The sequence below is a fragment of the Sturnira hondurensis genome, unplaced genomic scaffold (genome assembly GCF_014824575.4).
Source record: "Sturnira hondurensis isolate 20B ecotype Veracruz unplaced genomic scaffold, ASM1482457v3 Scaffold0008380, whole genome shotgun sequence".
Lineage (NCBI taxonomy): Eukaryota > Metazoa > Chordata > Mammalia > Chiroptera > Phyllostomidae > Sturnira > Sturnira hondurensis.
This window is the reverse complement of record NW_028081011.1, coordinates 1,668,905-1,694,035: the sequence shown is the minus strand read 5'-3', so window position 1 is coordinate 1,694,035 and position 25,131 is coordinate 1,668,905. Positions and strand designations below refer to the sequence as shown.

Sequence of the window (25,131 nt, the reverse complement as noted above, 5' to 3'; positions counted from 1 at the left end):
ACAACCCGAGTGAGCGTACTAGCTGAGGTGGCACTAGGGGGCACTAGTAAGGGTGTGAAGGACTCTTTCTAGGTGGGGTGGATAACTTACAGAGGGGGTAATTCATGAGTGATGCCTTGAAGAAGTTTTACAGCTGAGGGGACAAGAGAAAAAATTCATGCTGGAAAGGCCCACAAGCATGGAAGAGTGTGGTTCTGAGAACAGGGAGAGTTTAGGGATACGGGCTGGGAAGGGAGTAAGGCACGGAGGAAATGAAGCTGGGAAGGAAGGCTGGGCGCAGATTATGTGCGTTTGTCATCCCAGATATTACAGGCATCGTGCGGGGGGAGCAGGCCAGTACCTGCAAAATTGTCTTCTGTTTCTGCTGAGGTGCCAGCTGGACTCCTGGGGGAGAGATCTCTTTGGTTACGACTCAAAGTGGATCAGGCAGCCTGGAAGCCCTGTTGCCTCCAGCACTTAGAAGGGCTGCATAGGGCTTCCCGGCAAATGGTGCTGTGAGTAAATGTGGTACTCAGAGCCTCCCGCAACCACATCAAAATTACAGCTGCAGAACAGCCATCACTGAGAACTGCCTGAAATCTATCGGAACAGAAGTCCTGTAACTAAGGAAATAAAGGAGAAGCCACATTGAGACTGGTAGGTGGGGAGGTGGGTGGAGATGTGGAGTGGTCTGATCCCACAGCCACACATGGTTGCTAAAAATTGGGAGGTATCTCAACTGCGGAGGACCCCCCTGAGGAGTCAGGTCCTAGCCCCACATCAGAACCCCCACCCCAGGGTCCAGTGCCAGGAAGATAAGTCCCCACAACTTCTGACTGCAAGAACCAGCAGAGATTGTAGCTGGGTAAGACAGAGGGCAGCTGGAGTCCAATGTTTCTCTTAAAGGGGCCACACACAGACTTACTCAGATTCACTCACCCTGAGCTCCAGTGCTGGGACAGCAGCTCAGAAGGCACCAGGGACCTATGGGAGGAACTGAATTGTCTGGTTTGGGGGCCAGGCCTGGAGGGGCAGCTTTTTCCCAGACAGAGGTGCTGGCAAAGGCCATTGTTCCTTTGCTCAGAATCCCCCACTCTACACAGAGCCAGCAGGCGGCACCGTATCTGAGTCTTCATCAACCTGGCTATCACTTTTCGCCCTGTCCTGGTGATTTCCTGAGACCCTGTCCCCCCCAACTTGCAGACTCACCCAAGCTGTTTCCAGTGGCTTTTCTAAACAAATGGCCTCTCTTGGCTCGTGCTTCTGACTTTCATAAAATCTCTCGAACAAGCAGCATCTGGCCTCTGCCCACCCCATACTTCTTGCTAAGTGTCCCCAGGCCTGGCACTAGTGGCAGCCAGCCTCAGTTCTCAGCTGGGCCCCTCCCGGGCACCTCCAAGCCCAGCACAAGTAGCAGCCCCTCTGCCGGTCACTCTGTAGCTCATGCCGGGTGACCCCAGGCAGGTCTTGGGTGGTGGCTCACCTTGTACCTCCCAGGAGGCCCCAGAACCAGTACAACCAACGAACAGCTTCAGACTATGCCAGATTACAATGCAGCCACCTCCATGAGTAACGCACTCAAAGAGTGGGCTCAGCAGTCCCCACTGAACCAAGTCCTGCTCCCTGGAGTCGAACCCTGAACAGCACCTTCTCTGCTGTAGCCTTAGCCTTACCTGGCAGCCAGTTGGCTTTGTGGGCAGGGGACAGTCCCTCCCAGTGATGTTGCAACAGCAGTCATGGATCAGCTACAACAGAACAGTACACACAGGGGGCACGGCTGGAGCGCCCAGCTCAGGTGACAGGGGAGGCTGCACCACTGGGCCCTGTGGGACACCTAGTACATACTCTACCACGTCTGGGAGATGGAGCAGCTCTACCTAATACACAGAAACAAACACAGGGAGGCAGCCAAACGAGGAGACAAAGAAACAGGTCCCAAATAAAAGAACAGGAGAAATGTACAGAGAGAACGAAATGAAATGGATCAAGCAAACCGCCAGATACAGAGCTCAGAGCAGTGGTTATAAGGTGCCCGAGGCACTTAGTGAGAACTTCAGCAGCTTGAAAAAGGCCATGGAAACCATAAAAAACAAAACCGATCAGAACTGGTGGATCCACTAACTGAAATGAAGAATAAATCACAGGGAATCAACAGTAGAGTCGATGGAACAGAATCAAGTCCAGATCAGTCTGGAAATAGAGTTTAAAATGTGATACCTTGAACCCAGCAATTTCACTTCCAGACCCATGTGCACAAGATGCGTAAACTAGATCATTCACTGAATCACCGAACAATCTGTTAGTAGTTGTAACAAGTTAGAAACGACTGAATCACCAAACAATCTGTTTGTAGTTGTAACAAGTTAGAAACGACCTAAGTGTCTACCTACATGAAGGTGGCCAGATTGGTACCAGGGGACACTAATCAGTGGTTTACACTGTGTCAGCATGGCTAGCTCTGAAAAAAGTGTAAATGTTGGACACACGGTGAAACAGCCAGTGGAGTGTAGCTTCTGGTTAGGATGTAAGAAAGAAAGAGCAAGGAGCAGAAATAGTGCTACCATTTATGTACTGTGTGAAAACAGGAAGACACTGCATATTGGTTTGGATGTGCACGTTTGAATAAATGTTCTAAAAACATTCGAGAGAAGGATAAAGATCATATTCAGAGCCCTGGCTGGTGTAGCTCAGTGGATTGAGCACAGGCTTCGAACCAAGGGGTTGCCAGTTCGATTCCCAGTCAGGGTACATGCCTGGGTTGCAGGCCAGGTCCCCAGTGGGGACATGTGAGAGGCAACCACACACTGATGTTTCTCTCCCTCTCTTTCTCCCTCCCTTCCTTCTCTCTAAAAATAAATAAATAAAATCTTAAAGAAAAAAGAGACCACATTCAGGAGAGTAGGAACATTTTGGGAGAGAGGAAACAGTGGAGTTGAAGAAGGGTGTGCAAGGAGTTTCATCTCCTCCAAAGTTAAGATTCGATAATGCTCGGTAATGAGTACACTGGTGTCATTGTAGCTTTCTTTATTTTCTGTGTGATTGAAATTAAAGGAAAAGAGGAAGAAAAACAGACTTGGAGCAAAGAGAAGGTGTGATGGCAGGAATAACGAGGGTTGGAAGGTGGCCAGGAGCTGGACCAAGAGCAGATCTCTGGGGATAACCCACATTGGAGGGGTGTTCAGATGCAAAGGGGCTTATGATGAGGCTGGGGGAGTAGAGGAGAACTGAGGCAGGCAGGGCGTGAAAGAACAGAGTGTGGTGTGTGTGTGTAAGAGAATGTTGAGTCCTGAGAGGAGGTCCTTGAAATGGGCCGTGGGTTATGGTAACTGAGCAAGCAACTTGGGCGGGTAGAGAAGGCTGCAAGCAGACACAAGGGCTGACGGTAGTAGAAACTTTTAGGAGAAAGCATGCTTAAAGGGAAGGAGAGCAGCAGCCTGGGAGGAGCAGAGCGAAGGGAAGCTGGAGTTTGCAACTCCAGTGGTGCAGAACCTGAAAGTTCAAAGCCAGCCAGCTCGACTCTGCCCTCTGAGCTCAATTCAGAGCCCCCACCTGTGTGCATCTCACGTCCCAGGCTGCCCAGAGACAAATGGGGCGGGAGGGGCAAGGGCACCTGTGGCCATTCTGTGCCGTTCACACTAAGGATGAGCTCTGTCTCTCCCCTGTGTGGGAGGGGTGGAGGGGGCCCCAGTACAGCCAGTATTGGGAAGTCAGCTTTGGGCCTGTGGTCAGACTCCAGCCTGGTGGCCCCTGGAAACATGTGGCCTGTGGTCTCCCACCTTTCACTCTGCCCTGCGCTCAGGTACTTGTAAATCTCTTTGGAACCTTTGTAGCAGTAATGTCGTCTCCGGAAGGAGCGGCATTGCGGCACGTTGCTGTGAGACTCCCAGTGAACCGCTTAACCTCTCTGTGTCTCCGTTTCTAGAAGTGGAATAGGGGGATATTATCTGTTTGCAAAGTTGTTACAAAGGCTAAACAATAATACTTGTCAGCAGCTGTACAGGGTGCATCCTGGTGTCAGATGTGCTGTCACTCACCCAGGAGCCCCTTAGAGGTGATCTCTGACCCTATTAGGGATGTGGAAACTGAAGCTCGGAGAGGCCATAGTTTGTTTAAGTCCACTTACCTCATTGGCTGCAGAGCTGGAATTTGGTCCAGCTGCACTGCCCCTTTATTGAACAATACATATGAAAGTGTTTTATAAACTGTCAAGTGCCATACAAACGATCACTTGTTTTTATTTCCTCCTTGAGGAACTTTGGAGAGTAGAACCCTTTACCAAACAGGGAGCAGGTGCTATTTTTTCCACAACACCAGGTGGTGAGGATGGGGCGGGGGTGTGGTGCTCGATGCCCATGACCTCTGGACCTCCGCAGCCTGCACTTCTAGAGACTTCGAGCCTCAAGATGTCTCTCTCTTCCATACTGAAAAAGTGGAGGCCCCCAGGGGTGTCATTTCTCCCTCCAGTCTGGTTTTCCTCCTTCCCCTGCAGCTTCTCTGAGGTACATCCGCACACAGACATGCACACACGCCACGCTGTCCCAGGAAGGAGGCTGAGTGAAAGCCTTTGCCTCCTGGCAGGGCGCCCCTCTGTGTCAGCGTGTTCACAGCTCCCAAAGTCATCCTGCTTACCCTTCGCTCAGATAAGTCCCTGCCCAGTAGCTGCAGAGACAGCTCGCTGGGTCCAAAGGGTGCTTCACAGCTCATTTGGTCAGACAGCCTCGTGTAGTCCACGTGTGGATTCTCTGCACTGCCCCAGTCCAGGGCTTCAGCGCCTCCCAGCTTCTTCATAAACCCTGAGTGAGTGATGAATATTGATGTTCGCCTCTTGGTGCTCATTTAAATTCTCTGGCCTTACTCCCGAAGTCCTTGAATAGAATGCCCCATGCCATCGTACATGCCCTGGGCTGACCAGCAGAGCGGGAATGGATCACGCTCTAGGGCAGCAATCCGGGGACACAGTGTGAAGGAGGAGGTGGGGACATGGTCAGAAGTGTTCGCTATTTATGAGTTCTGTAGCAGGTGTGTTTCGGAGTGTGCGTGTGTCTCCATGTCTCTCTATTAATACTTCCTTAAGCATTCCAAGGTCAAAATCCTGCAGAAACAGCTAAAACTCTGGTCTCCTGGGAAATAGGAATATTAATTTCCTCTGGGCTTTTGTTGTTTTTGTTTATCTGTTTTGGTGTTTTTGTCTTTAAAATGAGGGTTTTGGCCTAGATAAATCATTTATAAACCTTTTAAATTAACAGGTTTTTAAAAAAGATTTTATGTAGTTATTTTCAGGGAGAGAGGGAGGGAAGGAGAAAGAGAGGGAGAGAAACATCACTTGGTTGCCTCTTGCGTGCCTCTAGTGAGGGACCTGGCCCGCAACCCAGGCATGTGCCCTGACCGGAGTCCAACCAGCAACCCTTTGGGGTATGTGGGGGGTGGACCGGACAGGACCAGCTGCCACCTGCGTGAGCCTGGTGGGTGAATGGGTGCTCAACATGTGATGATAGGCATGGTTTGACCATAAAGTCAGGTGCTGTGGAGTGAATAATAGGAGAATCGCCCTGGTCTGGGAACAGCAGGAAGGGGGTTTAAGCCTAGATCTTAAGGAAGAGCAGAAATTAGCTGGAAGAGGAGGTCAAGAACACTGCAGACAGAGTGCAAAGACCAGAAGCTGGAGAAGAGGCTGTTCATTCCAGGAATAGTGTGGGTGCCTCTGGTCAACAGGGAGGGCATTGGGTCTCCAGGGGGAGCTGAAGAGACAGGCGGTGCACAGGGCTCTGAGGCCCTGTTGAGGGTGTTGTTTTTTATCCTAAAGATGACAGGAAACTTTCAAAGGACTTGAGGCAGAGGAATGTCAGGATTGTATGTGTAGTTTTTAAAGGCCCTCTGTCGTATAGTTGACCCCATACATATTTGAATGAGGTAGTAGGATGGATTGAAGGAGGCCTCATTGTGAAGAACAGGGTGAGGGGGCAAGGGGTCAGTGAGGAGAGAGGACAGTGACCACAGAGGCAGGAGAGAAGTGGGTGGGCCGTTTAAAAGACTGAGTTGCCAGGACTTAGTCATTGGCTAGATTGAGAGGGAGCATACTTAAAGATTATTCTCAGGATTCAGGCTCTGGCCACAGCCTAAAGCACAATGGTGTTGTCAGGTTTGCAGGACTGGTCAGGAGTGCATTCAGGACACGTTAAACCCGAGGTCACTGTGGCTATTGCTAAACAGGTCTGGAGGTCAGAGAGATGGAAGTTATGTTGACGTCCTGGTGGCATTGGAGGTGTGGGGCAGGAGACTCCTGAAAGAGAGAGTACAGAGGGCCAAGCGGGGGTTTTCATCTGCCCTGAGGACCCCCAAATTTAACAGAGGTTGTGAAGAAGCCAGCGAAGAGAGAGAAAACGAAAAAGGGAAAGCAGGAACGCTTGGTACCCCGTGGAGAACAAGGGAAGAATTTCATGTAGATCAGGGTGTAAGCAGTGACACAAGCTGCAGTTAGATCGGAACTGAAAAAAAAAACCCACCCTAAGAACACAGAAGTGTTCTTGGATTTTGCAAATGGAGATTATCGTTGACCTAGCAAGGAGTTTATGAAATGAAGACCATCTGTAAAGGCAGGTCTTTCCAGCAGTTTGGGGAAGGGAGGAGGGAGTCGTACTCAGAGGCGTGTGTGAGGCTGAGGAGGGATTTTTCTTAGGTTTAAAAGCACACAGGGGTAAACAGAGAATGGGTGTATCAGTTAGGTTCAATCAGGGAAGCAGAACCGTTTGGAGATACGCGTAATAAAGGATCTGTTATAAACATCTGACCTTGCACCGTGTGGGAGCCTGTGACCCTGTCTGTGTGAAGCTGTCTCTGTGTCTGGTGCTGGACCTTGAAGTCCATAAGGAGGCAGTTGGGAAGGGAAGAGTGATATGAAGTGGGGAAAGCAAGAAAAAGCTGGAACCTTAGAAGGTTAGCTGGAACCCTTAAGGATGAACTGGAACCTGTGTTGTTTTTCCATTGACTGCGTTCCTCCAACCTGAATAATGAGGATGCCGTGCAGAGTACTGGTGTTCTTTGTCATAGAGCTAAATATGCACCTGGCCCAGGAGTTGGAGAAGCTAGAGCCGGAGGAGCTGTGGGCCTGGCTGCTAACCAGATGACCCCAAAGACCAGTGATGGTGCGCGTGAGCTGAAACTGTCTGGTGCCTTGCACTAACTTCACGAGCATAAAGGAACATGGCCTCTCCTTTGTAGTTGTGCGTCGATTCTTGGATAAAGTGTCTCATGCTAATTTGGAATTAAACAAGGGAATTCTGCGGAGTGTAGTCCAGTTTAGGTAAGCTGGCAGAATACGAATCCATCATAGAAGACTACTTCATGTTTTTAAAAGATTTTAATGGTTTATTTTTAGAGAGAGAGAAAGGGAGGGAGAAAGACAGGGAAAGAAACATCAATGTGTGGTTGCCTTTTGTGTGCCCCGTAATGGGTACCTGGCCCGCAACTCAGGCCTGTGCCCTTTCTGGGAATCGAATTGGCAACCCTTTGGTTGGCAGGCCGGCACTCAGTCCACTGAGCCACACCAGCCAGGGTGAGACTACTTCATTTTTAAGCAACTATTTATTAGCAGATCTAGGCACTGTTTTAAGAGCTGGGGATACAGTATAAGTCAGAGTCCATTGTCACAGATCTTAAGTTCCAACAGGGAAATCAGACAATAGCAAGTACATATATGATAATAATGCCAGACAGAGATAACTACTCTTGAAAACAAAAGAGAAAGAGAACAGTGAGTTTTAGAGGTGGGGGCTGGGTTAGAAGAAGGTTATAGTAGTGAAGTGATCATGGGAAAGAGTTTTTCAGGCTGAAAACTGTGTGTGCAAAGGCCCCGAAGCAGGAATAAACTTGTTCAAGACACTGCAAGAATGCCAGAGTAGCTGGAGCAGAATGAAAGAGGCAGAGAGGGTTAGAAGATGAAGGAGAGTGGAGACAGCAGCCAGATCATGTAGAAGAGTCATCTAACTTATCCAGTGGTTCCCATGAAGACCTTACTTGAAAGGTTTGTTCCTTTTTTGTCTTTACTTAAACTGTCTCAGTGCTAAAAGCTTCTGCCCAGGGACATGTGCTGTATATTTTAACACCACAGCTGTCTGAGGCCATGGATAACACTTGGGGTTTACTCTGGGACATAAAGCTTAAAAGGAAAGGCTGAGGAAGAAGATGTCCATAAGGGGCTTTTAAAAGCTCTGACATAAAAAAAAATTATTAAAAAAGAAAAAGCCCTGGCTGATGTAGCTCAGTGGGTTGCAGGCCGGTTCCCAGCAGGGGACACACGAGAGGCAACCACACATTGATATTTCTCTCCCTCTCCCTTTCCCTTCCCCTCTAAAGATAAATAAATAAAATCTTTAAAAATTTATTTTAAAAATTCACATAAAAAATAAAATAAAAGCTCGGATATATTCCTTTAATCCATGCAGAACTGATGGCTGTGTGTATGTTCAGAAAAGACTTGAGAAGGCAATAAGCTCACTTCTAACTGAAGCTCTATGCAAGCAGGACATGAAAACTGAGGCAGAGTTATGAACTGCCTGGCTGACTGTTGAAGGCATACCCCAGCACACGTACTGAGCTCCTCAGCAAGGAGTGGGAGACTTACTGGTTCTATGAGGTTAGGAAATCTCTGTCTAACCATTAACTGGCCATTAAGGTAACTGAGCCAAGACTTCAGTGGTCATCATGACATAGAATACAGCGTTGGCAGAATTAGTTCAGTAAAGTCACTAAACAAATAACCACTAAAATAAGTAGCATACCCTATAGAGGAGGCAAAATCCGATTTTCAGAGTTACATTGTATTATTTGACATGTACAGTTTTCAGATGGGATCAGGTGCATTCAGGGTAGTATGGCCATAGATAATATGTACAGTTTTCAATAAAAATTATGAAACATGAAAAGAAATGATAAGAAAATAGGATCCTGTATTTACAAGGGAAATAAAGCAATTAATAGAAACTATCCCTGAGGAAGCCCAGAAGCTGGAATTACTAGATAATACTTTAAGTCAGGTGTTTTAAATATGTTCAAAGAAATAAAGGAAATCATATCTAAAGAACAAAAGTGGAAAAATGGAATCTCAGAGAGAGATAATCAAAAAATTATAAAAATGAATCAAAAAGAAAATTATGGAATTGAAAGTTATAATAATTAAAATAAAAGATACTGGAGGAGCTCAACAACAGACTTGAGCAGACAGAAGACAGAATCAGGAAGCTTAGAGGTAGTATCTGAGATATTTGAAGAAATATTGGTGAAAAACGTGCCATATTTGATGAAGAAAAACATTCATTTACACATCTAAGAAACTCAAAAAACTTCAAGTAGGATATAGTCAAAGAGATCCCCATCTAGACACGTCATAACCACACTATCAAAACACAAAGACAAGAAGAGAAAGCAGCGAGAGAAAAGTGATTCATCGTGTGCAGGGGATCCTCAGTGAAACTGACAGCCAATTTCTCACTAACAACAACAACAGCAGCAACATGGTGGCCAGGAGGCAGTAGGATGGCATTCAAGTGACTAAAGGAGGAAAAGAACTGCCAACCAAGAAGTCTATAGTTAGTAAAACTCCTTCATAAATGACGGAGAAATTAAGAAGTTTTTCCACTCTGATAAAGAGCATCTTCAAAATATTCACAGCTAACATCACAATAATGAGAGACTGAAAAATTTCCCCCAAAGGTCAGGAACAAAACAAGGATGTCTGCTCTTACCACTTATATCCAAGATTATATTAGGGATTGTAATGAGAGCAGTTAGTCAAGAAAAAAGAAATAAAAGGCACCTACATTGGCAAAGTGGTGGTGAAACTATCTTTGTTGGTTGATGACAAGATCATATACATAAAAGAAAACTAAAGACTCCAACAAAAACAACCAAACAACAACAACCCCATCAAACTAATAAATGAGTGAAGCAAGTTAGATGAGCATTAAACTAATAAATGATCTTGCAGGATACAAAAGATCAGTGTTTTAAAAATAAGTTGTATTTCTATATACTAGCTATGAAAAATCCAAAAATAAAATTAGGAATATAATTTCCATTTGTAATAGCATCAACAAAAAGAATAAAATATTTAGGAATAGATTTAGGCAAAGATGTGTAAGACTTACACACTGAAAACTGTAAACATTGTTGAAAGAAATTAAAGAAGACCTAAATAAAAAAGACATCCCATGTTTACAGACCAGAAGATTTAATTTTGTTAACATGGCAATGCTCCCCTAATGATCTACAGATTCAATGTAATCCTTATTAAAATTTTAACTACCTTTCTGCAGAAATAGACAAGTTTATATAAGATTTATATGGAAACTTCAAGGACCAAACAGCCAAAGCAATCTTAAAGAAGAACAAAGATGGTGGACTGATACTTCCCAATTTCCAAACTTATCACAAATCTGTAGTAATCAAGATAGTGTGGTACTGGCATAAGGTTAGAAATACAGATCTGGAATAGGATTGAGTGTCCGGAAAGAATCCCACTTACGGTCAGTTCATTTTTGACAAGGGCACCTAGACCATTTAATGGGGAGATGTGGGGCTTCTCTTGCAGTCCCCCCCCAACCCACTGGCCTGGCTGCCACAGATAAGAATAATTTTACCAAGACATGATCTGCATGGGGAGGAAGGTAGCCCATCTCTCAAAGGAGAAGGGCCAGGAGCCTATTCCTCAATGGACTTTTATTGGGTTCAGTTTGCACAGGAATACAGGTAAAGTTCAGCAATCATTATCAGGCAATAATGACCAAACAATAGATAACAAAGAACTATGAGGGCTTATCCTGAGTCAGGGTCAGTTAACTAAAGGACCACAAAACTGGGAAACAAACTCATTTTATGCTTGGACCCTTATCAGAGAATTGAGGGCATTCTTGGCAAAGCAGGTTTCACAAGATTTTATGCATTCTTTCTTAGGCCCGATCGCCCCAGGGATGCACCGCCCTCCAGCATTGTTTCAGGCTTAAGTCAGGCAGGGGAAGTAAGGCAACCAAGAGATTAGGAGACTTCTCACAGACAGAATGAGGACTCAGGCTATGTCAAAGCAGAGGAGTGAAGGTCCATCACCCCCTTTTTCTATAGCACTCCCAAGTCCTTCCCTGAGTGCCCCTTCACAACCATGCCTGTATTGGGTTGTCCCTCCCTTGAAGAAACTTACTCATCATTGGCTAACCAGCCATCTGCCCAGGGCCAAGCAGGGTGAAGTGAAAGGGGGCAGGGGCCAGTGCCCCTGCAGGGAAGATAAGCTTTGTCTCCTTAGTGGCTTCTGGTTCCAAGGTGTCTTTACTCAGCCTTAGCCATGGGAAGTTATAGCTTCTGAAACCAGCCAGAGCATTTCCCAACAGGGAAAGAAAGTCTTTCAACAAATGATGCTGGGACAACTGGAAATTCATATGTCGAAGATGAAGTTGGACTCCTACCTCATACTATATACAAAAAAATGAACTCCAAAGGGATCAAAGACTTAAATGTCAGAGCTAAACCTATAAAACTCTTCGAAGGGAACATAGGTGCCTTAACACCATCATCCACTTGGGCCTAACATTCCCATGAAGGAAATTGGGATGCTTACACTTTGCTGCTGGGAATATAAAATGGTGAATTCTATAGTATCTGATTTATATCTCAACTTTAAAAAAAAACACACTATTCTGGCTGCATGTGGGCATGAAGCATAGGTGGGCAAGAGTGGAGACTGGGAGGTTGTTGCAGTCTAGTCTAGGAATGAGCTGATGATGCACTAAAGCCCAAGGGGTGATGGCTTTGAAAGGCGGGGAGGCTCAGGACAGGAACCCATTGAAGACGCTGGCCTCCACGGAAGAGGGACGCCTCCCACATTGATGCAAGAGGGAGGAAGAGCTGTGGGTACAGGAGTGGGCATCTTAGAAGATTGGATCTGTCTCTTGGTTTGGTACAGAAAGGATTGTGAACCATTGTGAGCAGAGGATGCCTGGAAACTTCACATAGCTGTGGGCAAGCAGAGAACTTGGCCTTGGCTTCCAGGAAGATCAGGGGCCTTGGGGCTGGGCATAAGGACCACTGGTTAGGGAAGCAGTCTTCTTGAATTGTACACGTTAATGGTTTTTGAGTTGGAATATGAGGAAACTTGAGATGTTTATTATATTATTATGGCTCAATAATATAAGCCATAGCCTGATAATGAATGTTTATTTTATTTTTTATTTTAAATTTTTTAATTGTTTTTCAAGTACAGTTTTCTACCTTTTCCCCCCACCCCTAATGAATGTTTATTTTATGAAGTCAAAGTGACTTGATTAGTCAAGAATTGGCATTTTATTTTACAGTCATAATTTAATTTTGAATTGAGTGTATGCCATTCTGTTGATAAAAGAGTAAAAGGTAGAATTAATAATAATATTAAATTTAGCCCCAGCTGGTGTGGCTCAGTGGATTGCATGCTGGCCTGCGAACCAAAGGGGCACCAGTTCAATTCCCAGTCAGGGCACATCCCTGGGTTGCAGGCCAGGTCCCCAGTAGGGAGTGCGTGGGAGGCAACCACACATTGACATTTCTCTCCTTCTCTTTCTCCGTCCTTTCCCCTCTCTCTAAAAATAAAAATATATATATTATAGTAATATTAAATTTATGTGGTTTAATTGACAGGTTTTTTTATCTGCAGTGTCACACTCGGTCTCTGTAGTAACCATGTGAAGCAAGTTTCATTATTTTCACATTTACTTTTATATAAGGACATGGGGACCGAGGAAGTTAACACTTTTCTAAGTAGCCTGACTCCAGATCTTCCAAATTTCATGTTCTTTCCACTATTACCCCACGTATCAAGCAGAATACTTTTTTTTGTTTATTCAAATTCTCAGAGTATGTTGCCAAGGTGTCTTTTTCCAGAAAGTCTATTTTGGTAAAATGCCTCTGATACTTGCTCATTCCAGTGACTATTTTAAATAACATTTTTCTCTGTTAATGTGAATCTAATTGTAGAAAATCTTTTGTAGAAAGCATTTTAAAAGTCCCACTGAGATAACTACTGTTAATATTTTAGTGTTATTTCTTCATGGTGACTTCCTAAAAATAATCCATATAATACACACACACACACAATGATCTTTTTATTTTTACAAAATTGTATTCATACTATAAACAGTTTCGTGCCCCACTTTTTCCAGTGAGTATGATGGTGTGAGGAGTGGCCTGGCCTGCTGGCGAGGGTTAATCAGGCCCCAAACAGAAGGCAACAACACCCTGTTAGCTGTCTGCCCTTGTGAATGCTACTTAACCTTTTTGTACCTTAGTATAAAATAGGTTTGTTCAAACCTTAGTACAAAATTTGGTGTTATTTTTGGTGTATATGGAATCTGCTGGGTACTCCCCTCTGATCCCAGGCAACCCCTGTTCTCGAAATCAGTCACTGCTCTATGTCTGAAGCATACCTGCTCACTCCGCCCTTGGCCAGCGGGGTCCTTGCCTCGAGGCCATCTTGCTCATACCCTCTGATCCCTTGCCCTGTGACCTCCATAACATCCTCAGAGGCAGCCCCTTTGCAGCCTTGAATGACCTTCCTGACACAGCCCGTGTCCGCAAGCATGTAGTTGGTGTGGGCGTGCCGTGCTATTTCGCTTGATATATATCTTGGACATTGTTTATATCAGCACATATGGCTCTGCCTTGTTTTGCTGGTTCTTTGTTTTAAACTGCCCTATAGGGGAAGGTTTTTTAAAGCACGCCGTGAAGCCTAGAAGCTATAAAAAGGTTGATAGGTTTGGCCATGTAAAAATTAGAAGCTTTAATATGAGAAAAGATACTATTAAAAAGTTGAAAGACAGCTCTGGCCAGTGTGGCTCGGTTGGAGCATTGTTCTGTAGAACAAAAAAACAAAAGGTCACAGGTTCGATTCCCAGTCAGGGCACATACCCATGTTGAGGGTTTGATCCCGGGTCGGGGTGCATATGAGAGGGCAGCCAGTCGAGGCTTCTCTCTCACATTGATATTTCCCTCTACCCCCCACCCCTGCCTCCTCTCTCTCTAAAACAATTTTTAAAAAATGTCCTTGGGTAAGGATAAAAAAAATGTCAAAGACAAAGCAGCCTCCACATTCACCTGGGCCTCTAGCATTGCTTGGTGACCCCTTTCTCAACAGTGACTGTCTCAGACCTTCCTACACCCCAGAGTTCCAGCTCCATCTCTCCTTGCCCACTTGTCTCCAACTTTATACAGAAAACCAAAGTTGCCAGGCACAAATGCTGTCTGTTTCCTGCCACAGAACCGCTAAATGTATTTGAACTCAACCCCATCTGCTCCCCCTCCCACCTGTTCAAATGGAAGGAGTCTCTCCTCCTGTCTGTAGCCAACACGACCCGGGTCACATCCCATCTTGCCGCAGCGGGATGGCCGCTCTATTAATAACCTGAGTCAGGAAACTAGGAGTCAGCTGGGCCCGCCAGTTCCACATTCTCACCCCTGACATTACCACGTCCTGCTGGGTTTCACCTCCTAGATGTGTCTGGACTCTGTTCTCTCCTTCCTTTCTTCACTGCTCAGGGTCAGGCCTCAGCATTTCACGCTGGGACCTCACTGGGCCCTGCTTTCAACTGGACCTTCCCCGGGGCTCTTGCCTGCACAGCTCTGCCAGTTGGTGCCTCTAAAACTCAGGCCTGCTCGCGTCTCCTGCCAGACCCCTTTCACTGACCATCTCCCACCTCCATCAGCGGTGTCTTCTGCTCTAGTTTGTCTCCTTGCACACACCTAAGAATGGTGTGTAAGGAGCCCCCTGGTTGGTGAGGGAGCACCTATAACCTGGAAATGTTGCTCACAGACCTTCGGGTCACCAACCTTCAGGGTAGTCCTGTAATGCGAGCCTCTTTCTTTCTCCCACGGCCCTGATCGCCCACATTCCTTGCCTCGGACTTTCTGTCACACAGCCATCCCACTTCTTCCAAGGACATATTTACTACCCTCCCTTTTGGGGGCTCCTATTGCTCATTTTCCAAACTCAGCTCAGGCATCATCGCCCCCGAGGTCCAGGTTGGGGAAGTGATCCCCGCTCCGGGCAACCCTAGCATTGTGCACAACCTAAGCGCTTTGTTGAGTGGTCTGGTGGTCTTGCTGCCTCTTAAGAAGCTGGTTGGGAGCTGTCTGACTTGAGCATGTGGAACCCATATCACCACTGGGCCCCAGCTTTGGGTCCCAGCAACTAATTCTGGGTTAATAGGGAAGGTCCCACTTCCTCCACAGCACTTGCCATGGTGTTGAAACCTCTGTACAATGACTTGTCGTGTTTGCCTCCCCACTGCACTAGCTGCACGTTGGCAGCAAGGACTGCCTTGTTCTTCACACAGCCTGGCACGTACCACGTGCGCAGCTGAACTGAAAAAAAAAGCTTGGCAAATGACAGACTGAGTTTAATGTTTTCTTGGTCATTGTACCAGGATAGATGGTCAGAAAGACAATGTATGAAATGTAATTAGGGTAAGTGTGAATTCCTGTAGCTACATACAAAGATCACAGACACGTAAGCACCAGGTGGGCAGGTGTGGCTTTGTAGCGGTTCACGTGAGAAAAGGTGGGGGTTTTCACTGTGGAAGCCTCAGCCCAGGTCGCCAGTGCGGCCAGGCTTCGGGGTGCCGCTGGAATCTCGGCCTTCTGCACCGGTGTCCCCGAGATGATGCTCTGTTGTCTCCACTCTCACGTCTTCAGTAATTTCCCCTCCTATCTGTCTTCTCATCCTATAAATACACCCCTGGGCCCCTCCCCGCAGCCTTTAAAACTCTCCCATCCTGCCTCTTCCAAAGGGGCCTCCCTCTGCTCTTTCTCTTTATTCTGAAAGAAGAGTCTATACTCATTGCCTCCCCCTCCTCACCATCCATCTCTTACTGCCTGAAAACCCCTCACCCACCTTAGCTTCCAGAATGCCACTTTTCTCTCAGTTCATCCTTCCCCCTCCTTCCTTCCTTCCTCCCTCCCTTCCTCCTTCCTTCCTTCCTTTCTTCCTTCCTTCCTTCCTCCCTCCCTCCCTCCCTCCCTCTCCGGAGATAACTTTGCTTTATGGAAAAGCTGGAGGCCCTCCAAAGTGACTCAGCCCTCCCTTTCTGATTCCGTGCTCCATGACGTCAGTACGCTCCCCCTGCTCTTTCCTGACTGCGGCTCCCCTACCCACGTGTTTCCTTGACCCATCTGCTCCTCAGACACTTCGCTCAACCAACCACTGCTCTTCGGCTGCAGTTCCTGCCCATTCCTTCCCTTCTGCCTACAAGTGTGGGTGCAAATCTTCCCAACCCTACCGCCTCCTTCGGACATTTCCATCCCTCAAGAACCTCCTGCGATCCTCTGCCCTTCACCACCAGCCTTTTCCAAAGTCCACCTCCCTGCCTCCCTCTTGCCCCCCCCTGCTCACCAGTCACTGTCATACCGTCCGACTCAGGCCTGAGTTATTCTGTGGCAGCTGCTCCCCAAGTGGCATTAGAAACCTAACCAGCGCTTGGGTGCCTTTCCTCCCACAGCTCCCATCTGCAGGGATCTCCCTGCAGGGTTTGGCCAACTGCTCCTCCTTTTAGGGTGGTCCCCGGTCCTCCTCTTCCCTTGTCTCTTTGAGCTTTCTTGGATTTTTGCAGTGGCTGCTTCTGCCCTCCTAGATGGGGTGACCTGATGCTCTGTCCTTTGTCTTTTTTCTTGACACTTCCCCCATTACCTGTAACAACAAGGCGATGAGGGAGGGTGCTGGGATGACGACAGGGAGGGGGACTTCTCCGTGTTGGTTTGGTGGTGTTGATTTGTTGTTGGTTTGTAACGGTTTGAGGGATTCCTTGGGGCACGAAGGAGAGGGTTGGAAGCAGGCCAACAAACCATACATTCATTCTGCTGTGTTCCGGACAGGCCCCAAACATTCTTGTCATGGTCTTTCTCTACCTGCTGCTTTCTCTCCCCGCTCCTGACCTCTGTAGCATTCCGGTGTTGCTTCTCTTACAAACCAAGTATGACGCTGTCATCCTTTTACTGTGTACTGCAGCTTATGTTCTTCACCAGGACACAGGCTGTCTTGATCAGGATTTATTTTATGTTCCCTGCAGCACTTAACAGAGTTTCTGTCATACAGTGGGTACTCCATAAGAACTTCCTCGGCTGCCTCAGCTAATGGGAAGAGCATGACATTTAGATGTAAATAGCCTGGATTTTTATGCTGAACCTGGCCTTGATCCTTGTTAGTTGGCTGACCATGGGAACATTGCTTACCTTTCTAATTACAGTAATTGTGAGGATTACATATGACAATGGGTGCTTCGATGATATAGGTCCCCTCCCCTTCCTGAGATGGGAAGAAGTGGAGTGGGGTGGACAGCAATGTTGGGGACGCTGGGGCATTGAGGGAAACCAAACCCAAGCCTTCCTGAAGACTTCAGGGCATGCAGGGAAGCCATTTGCAAGACTGCCCAACTTTGGGATAACACAGGAATGAGCTACAGTTCAGCCCCAGGACTGACCAGAGATAGGAGGCAAAGTGACCTAAATTACCTAAAGGAGCTTCTAAGGACATACTGATCTCACTTGATGTGTCTCTGCCTGTAAGTGACTGGCCAGTGGTTGGAATGTGATTGCTCTTGGTATAGCCCCTTTAACTACCACACATTCCTGCCGTAGCTTCCTTTTCTGCTGCTTTTACAGTTTTTTCCCCTGGTCTCCTTCCCTCCCTGGCCCCGTGCTACCCATACGAACACCAACATGCCTGCCTAGCTGCCGCCTCCCTGACTTTCCCTAACCTCAGAGCTAAGCTGCTGGGGTAGGACATTCCAAGCCCTCCTCCCAAGCCTGGCAGCTCTTCAGATAGCGTCACACAGGGCAGTTGTGGAGTGGGGCATGTGTATTCCACCTGCAGAATCCTTTGAAAGCGAGGAAGAGGCTGGTAAACCAACTAGCAAATCTAATGGAGCAATCCAGGACATTATTCCTTAGAACTGAAGTACTCTGGCTTGTTTCAAGTTTCTGCTCTTGCGGGAACATCTAAGTTGTTCTTGCTTGTTCCTTAGGAACAGTGCTTCAGGGAATGCCCTGGAACATGGCTCATGGGGGCATTTCCCTAAGACAGATGCCCAGAAATAAGAGGTGTGCGTATTTGAGATGTTATCAGATCCCATGAGACTGTCCAGTTCAAAGACTGTGCTGCCACAGGAAACCATTTATGGTGTCATCATTTTATATTATATCTTGCACAAGCTCTTCTCATTGCTAAAGTTATAAACTGACTTTCCTGTATTCGCTGTTTGGCCTCTTGCTCTTTTACATTTGGCTGCCCTCGCTCCCCGTGAGCACTTTTCCCGTCGTATAGGTACTTCCTGAGTCGGCTGCTTTGCTTCTAGACTTGCTCTGTTTCACTGGTCCGTGTTTCTACTCTGATCCATATTGTTCTGTTTCTCACCCATACTGCTGTCGTATTTTGTGTTTGTGCTTTTTAAAAATATATAACATAAAAATTGCCATTTTAACTACTTTGAAGTGCGCAATTCAGTGCCATCAGTCACATTCACGGTGTTGTGAATGTGAAGCTCAGAGCTCATGAAGCAATGGCTTCCTTTCCTTTCTCACCCTGTCCTTGGGTGTTCTGCTCTGTCTCTATGAATTTGCATACTCCAGATGGTTCATAAAAGTGGAACCATGCAATATTCGTCCACTTGTATCTGGCTTATTTCACTTAGCTTAATGTTTTCAAGGTTCATGCACATCAAATCATGTATCAGAACTTCATCTCTTTATAGCCAAATAATATTGTGTCGTACCCACATTTTGTTTATCCACTCACCTGTTCAAAGACACTTGGGCTGTTTTCTGTTTATTGTGAGCGATGCTGCTGTGAACATGTGTGTGCAAAGTACCTGCTGGAGTCCCGGTTCAAACGGAGATCTAAACTAGCAGTGGACTTGCTGGGTCACATGGTAATTCTTTGTTTATCGTTCAGTGGGCCCGCCCGACTCTTACACACTGGCCACAGAGCAGATGTTTGACCCCCTTCATCGTTGGTAGAAAGAGAAGCCCCTGAGGTCTGTTCTTCCTCCACTTTTGCATTCACCTGCCCACCCCTGGAGCCAAGCACAGAACCTGGTACATGGTGGTACCAAGTGAAAGATGGCCTGGTTGGGTGGGTAGACGGACAGATGAACTCCAGACCACTGGGTGATGGAGGTTGTCCCTGATGGTATAATAGAACAGCAAAAGGAACGTCGGGCTGTGGAAAGAGCCTGCAGCCATAATAATGGCAAAGGAGTGCCACAGGAGAAGAGAGGTCTGTTCTGCAGAAGAGCCCTCAGTTCTTTGTGTCTCATTTAGCTCATCTGTAAAAGGGGGTTGCACTCCTGAGCCACAGGATGTTGAGACATGAGATCCGGGTGCAAAAGCCAAAGACACCCACCGGTGTTAGGTATTGCGGGGCCCCGAGTGTGCCCCAGCACTCAAAATAGGGCTGGTGCGTCAGATAAATGGGTTCTTGCTTGCCTTCATTCAGTCATTCAACTACTATTAACTGAGGGCTTGCTCTGTGCCAGGCACTGTTTGGAGATGGGGATGCAGCTGTGAACAGAGAGGAACAGGCCTAGCCTCATCAGTCACGCAGTGGGCCAAGAACAGGTCCCGAGAGACCACTTCCTTCCCATTCCTTTGGCACCGACTAGACTTTTTAAAAGCACAGCAAGAAATGCTGGTGGAGAGCTTGTGTTTAAGGCGGTGCCTCCAGCTTTAAAGAGAAAATTGGATTTAAAAATGTAGAACAAAGACAGGCCCAGTACATTGCAAGTCAGGCAGCTTGAAACTCCATGAGGGGAAGCTTTACAGGGTTTCTGGGAGAACAGTTCCCAGGTGCCCCTCCCACTCTCAGCCCCAGGAAAACTGAGACAGCCGTGGACTCCATGCCTCTTCTTGCAGGAGTTAGGGAGGGGGAAGCGGGCGGGCGGATGGAAGGACTGTCACCAGGCTCTCTGCAACACCAGATACAACTAGTAATGGTGCCAGGTGACACCTTGGCCACACTTTGGCCCCCCACTGGAAGACAGGAGTCTGTTTATCTGGTTTGCTCTATGAGCCCTGCTCCCCAGGAGCCCTCGAGGGGGCCCAGGAGCTCATCACCAGGGAGCACGGATCTCAGGCACTGGTTGTCAATCTCCTCACTTAATCCTCTCCACTGCCCTCAATCAATCTCCCGAAAACAGGCTCAGGGAGGGTGAGAGTCGCAGTGTGGTCACACATCTATTCCTGGTGGAGCCAGAATCCTTGTTCTTCACAGGACACCCGTTGAGCCAGATCCTAGAAGCCAAGGAAAGAGGAGAGCAGCCAGGTTGGTGGGGCAAGAATTGGCAAGAGACTCTATGTAATAAAACCAGTTATACCCACAAGGACAGATTTTATTATTTATTAATAACCTTAACAATAATAATAATAATAAACCTGCCTTCATATATTCAACCACTATTAACTGAGGGCTTGCTCTGACTGCTTTGAAGTTCAGAACATTTTATGAGCGCTGTTTCCTAAGTACTTTCACAGGTTATTCTGCATGTGATCCTTATAATAACCTCATGTAAGCGTGGCACTTTTTATTCCCATTTTATGTGCAGAGAAACTGTGGCCCACAGAGTCATTTGCCGCAGCCTGCATAGCTAGTCTGTGCGTGAGGCCTGGCTCCTGTGGGGGGGTCTGAGGCCTGGCTCCTGTGGGGGGGTCTGATGGTTGTGGGCAGCAGCTTTCTCAAATGTTTCACTCCCAGTGGGGTTCCCCAGGCAGAGGTGACCACAGCCTGGTGGAGGGGCAGGAATTCCTTCACCTAGTGAGGTCACAGTTTGCTTTACTCCCAAACCATTATTACTCAAATCATGTATTGTAGCAAATGCCCTTGACCTATATGCACTATTTACCAGCCTTTTCTCTAGAACATAAAGTAAACTTTGCCTTTGTACTATTGCCATTTATTAAAAGGATTGTCACCTCTAGGGACGCCAGTATATTTAGGAATGGCGGAGTTCTTCCTGTGCACCTGGTTCAAGAGCCTCACTTGCGGTTTAGGAGAGCTGCCTGCCCCCGGCTGGGCTTGGAAGGAGACCAGGGCCCGGCCCTCAGAGCATCAGCCAGCCCAGGTGTTGGCACCAGAGCTAGAGACGTGCAGGAAGTACTGTGGGAGACCACCTGCCCAGGAAGACTTCGAAGAAGTAATAAGCACGTGTGCGTGTTTTTCTGCCAGGCAGAGAAACAGAAAGGACAGAGGTGGCCTTGTAGGGAGAGAGGTTGGCTCCTGCAAAGGCCCTGTGGCAAGAGAGAAATGGGACAGGGCTGGAGGGGCAACAGCCAGAGGAAAGCCCATGGGATCCCCCTTGAAAGCTGTGGGTGGTGAGCTCTTAGGATTTTTAAGGAGGGGGTGATGTGCCTGTTTCTGAATGTTTCCTGAGGTGGCAGATGGGGAGTCTGGAGATGAGGAGACCACTGTCCTTGGCATCTTGCCACTTAAGCCCAGGATCCCATGACGGAAGTGGAAAGTGGTCCCAGAATCTCTGCAGAGGTCTGCTGGGGTGCTCAGCCTGGGAGGGTTTCAGAGGGGCCAGAGCGGCCCCGGGGGAGGCAGACGGGTGTGGAAAAGACTGGGCTTTCAGCCACTTCAACCCAGGACCAGCCATGTGAGGGTGGCAGGCAGTGAGACCTTAGGGAATGCTGGGTCCTCTCCAGGTATCTCGCCCACAGGGGCCCTGCTGAATCTCCTCGCCCTGTCCATGCATGCTCCTGCTTCAGACACCTTTGTCACCTCATGAAAGATGTCCTTGGCCTGCTGCCCTTTCCTCTACCATCTCCAGCCCCTCCTTGGTGCTCCCTGGGCACCTGCAGTCTTGTCCGGGTAACCTCCATGTTGTATTGAAATTGTGTGCAGTCTGAGACACTGGCATTGTGTGTCTCAGCAGTCACAGCACTTAGCTTGGGACTACGCAAACAGAGGACATGCATAAAGGTTTACTGGATGGAACTACAAGGGAGAGGTCAGTAAGGGCTGGATTAGCAGGTAGGGGGTGTCAGTGGCAGAAGGAGCAGCCAGGAGGGCCAGGTGGGGGTTAGGGAGGTAGTGCATGGAGGGGTGGCCCGTGCAAAGAAAGGTAACAGCTGGCAGAGAGGTCAGATTCTGGACGGGTCTGGATCTGCTTGAGTGGGCAGCCAGAGAAACAGAACGTACACTCACACACACTGATTGATTGATTATAGGGAATTGGCTCCCACTGCTGTCTGTAAGCTGGAGACCTCAGGAACGTTAGTGGTATAATTCAGTCCAAGTCCAAAAGCCTGAGAACCAGGGCAGCCAACAGTGTTAGTCCCAGTCCAAGAAGACCGATGTCCCAGCTCAAGTAATCGGCAGGAAAACACTGCCTTCTCCCAGCGGGCCCTCAGCACTGGGTGCTGCCCACCCCCGCTGGGGAGGACCGTCTTCAGTACTCAGTCCACCAACTGAAATGCCCGTCTCATGGAGAAACACCCCCACAGGCACACCCAGAAATAGCGTTCAGCCTGCTCTCCGGGCGCCCTGTGGCCCCCTTAAGTGGACAGCAGTAAGCCATCACACCAGGAATTTCAGAGCCAGCAGCAGGATGCGCCCCTCCTGCAAGCCATGCTGTGACTTTCCGTTTTCATGAACCCCTTTAACACCTGAGGGTGGGGATCACCCACTCAGAGGAGGGGACTTGGTGCCTCAACTGTCATTCCTGAATGGAGGCAAAGCCTCCTTACACTCATCCTTGGTAGGTGCTGGGTTGTGAATACATTTTTTTCTTTATTTTCATTGGTGCTATTACAAATGTTCCCATTTCTCCTCCCCCCCGCCCCCCCCACCTGTCTTTGGCCATCACTGTACTGTTGTCTGTGTCTGTGAGTTATGCATGTATGTTCTTTGGCTAAAAACTGTAACTTTACCTTTTTCATCTCAGGCCTTCTGTGACTTCCTACTCTATTCTACTCCAATACACTATTTTAAATTGACAGTAATAATTAACATGTGCATGGTACTACATAGCCCACTCTTACATAACACTAGGTATGCCAGGCAGTTTTCTGGTGTTTTGTGTACAGTAACTAGCCTTGTTTGTAGACAGGGCAATTAAGGCACAGAGGGCTGAATGATCTGTCCAAAGCCACAGGCAGCCAGGGTTCCATCCCAAGGTCTCATCTCACTTTCCCAGTGAGCTGCCCAAGACCATCCAGTGAGAGAAAGCTGGAGGTGAGACTTGAACTTGGGGATTCTGATTTAAAAGCCTCCTTTCATTTGCCTCCCTACTCTGTCTTCAGATCTGTGGGGCATTTTTACTGTGAGAAGGGTCCTCGAAGATGCTCTCACTCTCCCTCCTTCTCATACAGGTAACCCCTCCCCCCGTGTGAACAGTTGCCTCCTGCTAAATGGTGTTTGCACAGAGCCTGTGTTGTGCCTCTTAAAGGGAAATGTGTGGGATGAATAAGCACCTAAAAATAACTTAGGATCAATTTTGGGGGGAGGGAATGGGGAAGGCTGTGTTTTCCTTTCTCTTCCCTCTTCTCCCCCCCTCTGCCCCTAATGCCCATAAATTGCTGCTGGCTGACAGCTGGGCCAGGCTGGCTTCCTGTAAGGCTGTAATAACATGGAATTAGCCTGGCTGCCGCCCTTTCCAGGGCGGAAATGCTGGCCCTTGGTCACTACAGACATCTCTGAGTCGATGCTTCCTGCCCTGGTCCACGCCCCTGGGACAGGTCGTTGCTTATTAGAAACTGGGCACAGACAGATTCCTGGACTTGTCTACCTAGGGAGGAGCCGTGGAAAAACCTCTCCAAGCGAGAGGCGGGCAGCTTCTGGGCTAGGCCATTTGAGGGTGTCCAAAATTCCTGCCTCCAGGGAGGAGCCGGGCGGGCAGGGGCAGAGAGCGCTGGCAGCCTGGGCCCCTGAACCGAGGTTTCCAGCCATCTGCTGACTCAGGGACTTGGCTGAGTGGCTTCCATCTGCTCTGTGCCTCTTTACCCCCACCAGCTACCCACAGCCTGCCTGGAGAGGCTTTAGAAATCCATTAGATCTTTGTCGCCTTCCCAGTTAAAAGCGGCAACCAGGCCACCACCCTTCTTCCTCAGCCCAGTTGATCTTGCAGAATGGATATGGATTCTGGGAGTATGCTGGGTGTTTCCATGCAGCTCAGCCATACCTGGGGTCTTTCTTTCCCGTGTGAGGCCAAATTTGTGGGAAGACTCCACAGATACCTGTGTTCAGCATGGGGGCGGGGATGGCAGTGAAAAGAGGGAAAAGAAAACTACCAGGAGCAAAGAGGTCCTCGCTTATGCTGAGTCTTTGGCCAAGGGATGGGAAATTCCAGGTGGAAGCTTGGAAATTCCCCGTGTACAAGTGGCAAGGTAAGTGCCACACGTCCCGCCTCTCGCACACCTCGGTTTCAGCCAGGACCGGGGCCAGGGTACCCAAGCCCTAATTTTGATCTCACTTATTCCCAGTCTTGGCTGCACAATCAGCATCTCCCGATTTACAATGCTGATGCCCAGGCAGGGCCCGGGCTTCCCAGGTGATTGCAACGTGCAGCTGGGATACAGAGACACCACTGGCAACAACAGCCTCCATTTCCCCCCACTCTGCCTTGGTCTTTCCTTCTTCCTCTCTTTCCTTCTTTTTTAGAATTTTACTTATTTAGAGAGACGAGGAGGGAGGGAGAGAGGAAGAGAAACATCAATGTGTGTGAAAAACATCAATTGGCTGCTTCCTGCACGAACCCTGACTGGGGTCTGAACCTGCCACCTAGGCACGTGCCCTGACTGGGAATCAAACCGGGGACCCTTCGCCTTGTGAACAACACCCAACCAGCAGAGCCACACCAGCCAGCGCTGCTGTGCTTTTTGACTTCTGATTTCTCAAATTCAGAGATGGGCATTGCCATGCCTGGCACCATACCCTACACAACAGGGGCTCAGTAAATAATGTTGAAGGCTGCTGTGATGATGACGATGATGGTGATTTAAGTCACATTCTAAGGGCTAAAAGCATTCAAAAAGTGCATTTCTATGACTTCATGAAAAAGTGTCCCTTATAAGTACTGAAGGGAAAGGATTGTTTTGATAGTTGTACTTAAGTCCAGAAAGGGTTAAAAACAAAAGTTCCCCTTAGTCCATAGCCAG

General features: G+C 48.0%; 1 protein-coding gene across 4 annotated transcripts in view; it reads left to right on the top strand.

Annotated features, from left to right (window-relative positions):
• Nucleotides 1-25,131, top strand: part of HIP1 (huntingtin interacting protein 1) — a 138,914-nt gene that overhangs the window by 30,287 nt on the left and 83,496 nt on the right. The window lies entirely within an intron of this gene.